Source organism: Myodes glareolus, chromosome 7 (genome assembly GCF_982192425.1).
Source record: "Myodes glareolus chromosome 7, mMyoGla1.1, whole genome shotgun sequence".
Lineage (NCBI taxonomy): Eukaryota > Metazoa > Chordata > Mammalia > Rodentia > Cricetidae > Myodes > Myodes glareolus.
Window position 1 is genome coordinate 33,344,608 of NC_142032.1, and position 7,573 is coordinate 33,352,180.

The following is a 7,573-nucleotide window of genomic DNA, read 5'->3' on the forward strand; positions in this document are numbered from 1 at the left end:
TTTAGTTTTATTAAGTCTTACTAGTTCTAGTAACAAGCCCACGGACTGAAACTTGATGTCCTGGTGGTCCCTGTGGCCCCAAGACCTAGGGCGTTAGGGGATGCGCAGTCAACATATGCAGTTAGGGGTCATTCCACACAGGTCAGCGATGTATCTATGCCCTTGGTCTGACACCCAAGTAGGATTATGGTTTCCGATTTGCTTTTAAATTTTAGAAATTCATTTCTAAAAAGTTCAGTAAACACTTTAAGAAGACATTTATTTGTTTTTCTGTTTATCTTAGGGGGCATGTGCATGCCACAGAGTGCATGTGAGACTCAGAGAGTCTGGGAGAGTCCTCTCCTTCCTCCATGTGGGACCCGGAATTGAGCTTGGGAGGTCAGGCCTGGAATTAAGCTAAAGGCTTAACCTTTGGTTGCTGAGCCATCTTGCCAGCCCTCAATAAATTTTAAATGATGTAAAAAAGAATAATAATAAAAAAAAAACAATAACAAAAACCCTCCCCTTAACTCACCAAAACTCTGGAAGAACACAGCCAGAAAGTTTTTCTTCTTCTTCTTTTTCCTGAGTCCTTCCCTCCCAGGGCAGGTAGTGATTAGTTCAGTTTGTGGAAGCCTTTGGTTGGGCCTGTCTTCTGTCTTAGAAAATACAGACAGGCGCTTCCATTCACACCTCCTCTGTTGATTCCACACAGGTGGCATTTTATGAGCCCTGCCCTGTGCTTGCTTTTCTTCGCTGAACAATACAGCTTAGTGCTCATTCACAGTGAAGAATTCTTCCTCATTCCTTCTTCTGCTTAACCCTGCTCTGTGCAGCCCTTGTTCTGGAGGTCTCTTCCTCGTTCCTTCCCATGCTTGTAGAATTGAACAGTGTGTGGCTGTCCCTGGGGTTTGTTTAACACTCTCCCTGATGATGGACATTTGGCTTCCTCCCAGCATTTCTGTCTTACAAACATCATCTCAAGGGGTAGCATTCAGCCCTCTCAGTGCTACTGTGGTACAAATGTTTGCCAACAAGCTCTCTGGAGGAAAGAAAGAAAGAAAGAAAGAAAGAAAGAAAGAAAGAAAGAAAGAAAGAAAGAAAGAAAGAGGGAAGGAAAGAGGGAAGGAGGTAAGGAGGGAGGGAGGGAGGGAGGAAGGAAGGAAGGAAAGATCGAACAAAAATGGCCTGATACGTAGTCTCTGATAAATACCCCATTAATTGCTACCTCCCTGGTTGGGCTCAAGTCAGCAGCATCAGGTCAGGGAATGTGGCGTCAGGAAGAGATAGATGTTCAATCTCAGGTTTTATCTAGTTGCTTTCTGGGAAAACAAGGCAGATGGAAATCATCTCAAGGGCATGCAACCCATAGTCTTTATTAATATTGCTTAAATATAACTTATTTAGTGTAATATTTAGTATATTTAGTGTTTTTGAGACAAGGTTTCACTGTGAAGCCCTGGATGTCCTGGAACTCGCTCTGTAGACCAGGCTGACCTTGAACTGAAATGCAGAAATATGCCTACCTCTGCCTCCCAAGTACTGGGATTAAAGGTGTGGGCCTCCACTGCCCGGCTTGCAATTTTGTTTTATTTAGGTGTGTGTGTGTGTGTGTGTGTGTGTGTGTCTGTCTGTCTGTCTGTCTGTCTGTCTGTCTGTCTATGTGTCTACATAGGGGAGGCCAGAGATCGGTGTCAGCCGTCATCCTCAGTTACCCTCCTCCTTGTTATTTTGAGACAGTGTCTCTCACACCCTGGAGCTTGTCTATTTGACTTGGTGGTCTGACCAACAACCTGCCCCCCAGGTCCTCCTGTCTCTCCTTCCTCAGTATTGGGTCTACAAATGTATACTATCATGTATACTATCACTATTTGGTTCTCATGTCTTGGCTTACGTCAACACATCATTTTATCTGTATCTGTTTTAATAGCAGGACAGGAAGTTGTGGTCTTTTTGGCCTAGGTTAGCTAGCACGAACATCATTTGAATAGCTGTGAGGACACAGGTTCTATTTTTCTCTGAGGACAAAAAGTTTAAAGGCAAGCAGCCTGGGGTCTACATAGAAGCTTTCTGTCAGCATCCCCAGCTTTCTTTCTGCTCCACAACTGAGGTGAGCAGCCTTGTGGCTGAAAGCGGATGGCAGGATACCAGATGTCATGTCCATAAAAATAGAAATGGAGCCGCAATGTCCAGACAAGTCTGCTGTCTTCCTGGGACCCTGTGAAGCATTGTGCTTATAACTGGCTAGACACCAGTGGTGCGGTCAGACCTGGCTGTGAGAATGAATGGAGTCAACTATACACATCTCAAATAAAACCAGGGCTTTCAATTGTTCATCTTTAGCTTACTAACTAAAAAATGGACAAGTATTAGGTGGGAAACAAGGAGACTGCATCTTTCTGCCTTTCTAGCTCCCCCACATCCCTCCCTACCCTGCAAAGATGTATCTGGTCACATACAGTTCCCTGGCTCACAGCATTGATGCTTCAGGGATGGTCTTGCACACAACATCACATAAAAGCTTCTTATGCCGTTACATTGATGTTTCATGTATGTGCTGAGTTTCCATGCTCTAATTCCTTTGTATTCATACACATTTATGAAACAGCACAAGACTTGTGTTTTGCATGTCTTTCTTGCTTCTCTTATAGCTTAAAAGGGAATCGTGAAAAAACAGTCCGCTCAGTAACACAACACTCTTACTGGGGAAAGAGAAAAACAAGACACACGGAAGACTGGAAGCTGTGGGGTGCTCCGCTGATTACATCTCTCTCCTCTCTTACCTCCCCATCATTCCTCTCATCTGTTTTTCCTTCCTCCTGTAAAATGTAAAGAGGAGACCAAGGAAGGTGGGATGGGAACCTCTCTCTTTGCGGAGTCAATGCTATGTGCTCGTCACTAGATGTCTTCTGTAGTTGCTGGTAGTATCTTGTGGGGGTTTGAACTTCCTCTTCTAGGCCCGTAGCTAAATAACCCTTTGGGTACATTCCCACTTTCCTACTCATTATTAACATATATTATTTTTTCTATCCTTGGTTTTGACTTCTTTCAATCCATAAATATATCTGAGTAATTTATCTATGTGGTCTTCATGCATCATGAGTTTCCATTGCATAAACAAGCTACAATTTATTTTCCCTCATGCCGTAGACAAACTTTCGGATTGTTTCTGGTACCTGCTAACTATTATAATTAGGTCTGCCCAAGCAATCTTACACATGCCATTGTTGTATATATGTATTGGGTATATGTGGGGACTGTGCGCCCCAACACCCAGAGCTCCCTGGTTCTACAGCTTCCTCAGTGCTTTATGAGCAGAGGGTGTTGTGGGACACTTCTCGTAAACCCTTGGCTGAGCATGAAGGCCCTTGTTCACTGAGTCAGGGATCATTCTTGGCTGACAGCTGTGTGCTAAGGCTCCCTATGACAATCACTTTCACACAGATAATGGCCCTACCTGCCTCAGGCAGGCCCTGTGCTGACTCACCTGTGGTGGTGGTGGTGAGGATGACTTTGGCTGTGATGGTGCTGGCATGAAATAAATCACCATGGATAATGGTGGCTTCTGCCACTCCATTTCCAGTGCTCTTGGGCAGAAAAATGGATGCTTTGGGGACATAATTATTCCTTTTGCCTCTGGCACCCTCACACCTCTAAACAGCTTCTCAAGAGAATTTTGGAAAGCAAAATAAACCTTTCCAAGTACAATTGGAAGGCGTTGGTCTGTTCCCTCCAGGACCTGACCTAGTTCTGTATTCTCAGATTTTAGGAGATTACCTGGGAGGCTGGGGAGATGGATCAGTTAGTAAACTACTTTTACAAACATGTGAGGTCAGAGTTCTGTCCCTAGTTACCCGTGTAAGATACCGGACATGGTAGCATATACTTGGCTTTTTGTTGTTGCTGTTATTTTTGGTTTTTAACATATCTTTTATTGATTCTGTGGGAATTTCACATCATGCACCCCAATCTCACTCACTTCCCAGTCCCTCCATATCTGCCCTTTACCCTTGTAGCAACTCCCCCACCCAAAGGAAAACTAGAAAGGAAATAATAAAGATAAAGTAAAAATAAGAACATTAATTAAAAGCAAAGAACAAAAACAAACAAACAACAAAAACCACTTTGCTCCCTCTTTCTTGCCTCTCCATCGCCTCTTCATTTGTCTTGATGGCCTTGGGAGCTGCTGTGTGCCACACAGTGGACCCTTTGGTCCAGACAGCTTTACTTGCACATGCTCACTGTGCAATGTGTTGTTGGTCAGTTTCAAGGTCTGTGGCTTCCGATACACCAGCAATACTGGACCCGCACCGAGACTCCTCTCAGATATCCCGCCATAGTGACAGTAATGGAGATCCCATGGCTGTGCTTCTGTGGGACCAGAACCTTCAGCCCTACTGCAGGTCAGAGATGAGGCAGATGTTCGGCAGATCACCTCAAAGCCCTGGATGTGTGTTTGGGTGCTAGCTGAGCTGGTCAGGTGGGTCACTGGGACCAACCAGCTTTCCCAAGTGCCGGAGTAGGGGTGTAGGGGAGAGTGTTGGGGGGCAGCTCTCCTATTAGGAACAGGGCCAGCTCTTCCTTGCTGGGGTCAGGGATCTAGCTATCTTGGGGCCAGCCAAGCTGAGTCAGCTCTGTAATCCTAATGCTAGGGAGGCAGAGACACAAGGATCTCGGGAACCCCTTGATCAGCATAGTCTGATTGTTGAGTTCCAAGCCAAAGGAGAAACCCTGTCTCAAAGGAGGTGGACAGTGTTCCTGAGAACGACACCTGAGGTTGTCCTCTGGCCTCCCCATGCATGTGCACATGAGAACACACAAATGTGGACACACATCCTCACACACTTTTGTCTGTGCATACATAACATACATGTATATAAAAAAATAGTGGGCCCTGTGGTGGGGAAAGATGGTATGCCATGTGCTTTTAATGTCCATTTCCCAAGCTCTCAAGAAGCTAAGCCTGTTCCACACCATGGAATGGACATTTGGACTCCATGACTGCCCAAGCATACAAGTTGACTGAAAGACAACAATCTTCTTCCTATGACACAAATCCTTTATCACATCTTCATATTTATCCCTTTTCTTCCCCTGGCTTGTCTTTTACTCCTCTAATGATTTCTACAGATTTTCTGAATTAATGAATTCTGGATATCTTCCAATTTAAGTTTGGAGAACCAAGGATTTTTGCTTAAGAAATGTTTGCCTACTATAAAGACATGAATATATTATATGCCTTGTTCTAGAAGTTTTATTTTCTTTCTCTAACTTTTGGTTTAAAATCTATCTAATCCATTTTTCTCTGTGTAAAAAAGAATCTAACAGCAATTTGTGAAAGAGAAATCGTCATTGTTCTCACAGCTAAGGGTGGGAGAGACACAAAAATATATCAAGGAAACAAAACCCTGCCCAGGAACAGGCTCCTTCTCTCCAGCTGTAAGATAAAAGAATCCCCTTCCTCTCCAAGCTGCTTTGGCCATGGTGTTTTGTCATAGAGATAAATAAACACCCTACTTAAGATATGCTACAATTTTATATCTATGTTATAATGTTACATAATTTTATTTTCTCCTTATGACTTTGCCTGGTTTTAGAATCAGAGAAATTATGGTCTCCCCTAGAGTTTCTTTGTGGGAGATTGTTTTCTAAGAATTTATGTATTTGTTTGTTTGATACAGGGTCTTGCTATGTAGCGTAGGGTGGATTTGAATTTACTCCACAGCTCAAACTGGCCTCAAACTCAGTCCCTCTTACCTCAGTCTTCCAACCACCAGGATTAATAATAGACACCACAATGCCTGGCTCTGAATTTAATTCCTTTAATTAGTATCGATCATTCAAGTTTTGTTTCTTCTTGAATCAATTTTTGTAATTCATATATTAGTGGATTTACTCATTTTTTCTAAGCTGTGAAACTTATTGTTATAAAGTGGTTCATAACACTCTCATGTGTTAATGTCTTCTAAGTCCACAGTGAAGTCTTACTGTTCACTCCCAATGTGGTGTAGATGTTGGTATCGTGTTTGCTAGCGCTGAGAACAGCAGGAACACTGACCTGCTCTGTGTCATTTATTAGTGCCTGCAGCCTTGGATGCCAATGTGAAGGAATTCTGGGTTCAAGACTTATCTCTGGTACTAGTGCTGCTATTACAGCCTGAGGCAGGTCCCACAACTCAGCGAAATATCAGTTTCCGTCTGGAAAGTCTTACAATGTTTCGGTAGGAACTAAGTCATTCAAGTGAAATTGCTTCATGAGCTATGATAAATTTCATAGACAATGCACAGTTCAGGTTTGCTTTCTGCATCTGTGGATGCCTTGCAGGAAGAAAGCGACTCTTTCTATAGTTCTGTAATACCTACCAAGCACAGTTCCCAGGACACTGATTTAATAAATATTTGTTGACCTCAACGTTTCATACATCAGTAGAAACAAGTCTCATACCCTGACTCCAAAGTATTATTATATGCCCAAGTCATTGATGACCTCTGCATTAACCAAGATCATACTGTTGTTTTTTATTATCATTATTTATACTAAAATGCACATAGTATTGTACGTAAATTTCCTGGCGTCTTACAGGAATAGCCTTTTCTTACGTAACTAGAAAATAAGTCTGATAATCTGTAAATGACGGGGGAATCCCCAAGCACTGTCGCATCCAGGACGCTGAGAAGGAAATGCCCAGACTTTGGCAATCCAGTAGGCAGAGTGGGCAGAGTCGGTAAGCAGTTTCCTAAGAGATGTGTCACTGAAGTTTGCAAACTCTGCAGGTGGCCACGCCCCTTTGTTCTGCTGCAGATTTGTCTGTGCAGAGTTCAGTCCACCAGAGACAGGTCTGGACCTCATCTTTACACCCCACTGGCCTTCCCTTGTCCATGCATGTCCACCTCCCACATCTGGTTTAAGTTCAAGTGTGAGCTTCATGCAGGTTTTATCAGTGTTTCCTGACCGCAACATTTGGCATAGAACTCTCTGAAGTCTTTGCCACACTTAGTTGCTACAGTCATGTGCTTTGCCAAAGATTGTCTTCTGATTTGTTTTCTTTTACTTAACGGGGTAGATCTTAATGGAAACAATGTTATCATCAAACATCAGAAACCAACAACACTCCTCAAGATCATATTTTATTTTATTTAAAAATAAAAACAGTGACAATGAAACAGATTTACTCAATGCTACCCAGAGACTTACCTGTTGAGGATTCCGAGGCAGAGGTCTGCTCTCTTTATTGCCATGAAAAGTAGTTAGAAATGTGTTAAAGCTCACATTGTTGATTTAGCTTCAATATAACAAAACTCCCAGAGAAACGGAAACCTGGGCGATCTCCTCACTGCCTGATTTCCTGTTGCTTATATCCCTCAAAGGAAGCTCTTGAGCCTCTCTTTGAGATATGCTCGCTCACGCCTCAGGCCCCTTCCACGTTGCAACCATCTACAGTGTCCTGTTTTCCCTCCTCTGAGCATTACTACCTTCTCCTTCAGTTCTCACTCACAGTGTCCCTGAGCTACAAATGGCTCCTCTTTACCTATGGATGGCCACCTCCTCTCTAATGCTGTCACGGTGGGGAAAAAAAAAAAAGAAACCTTGGGA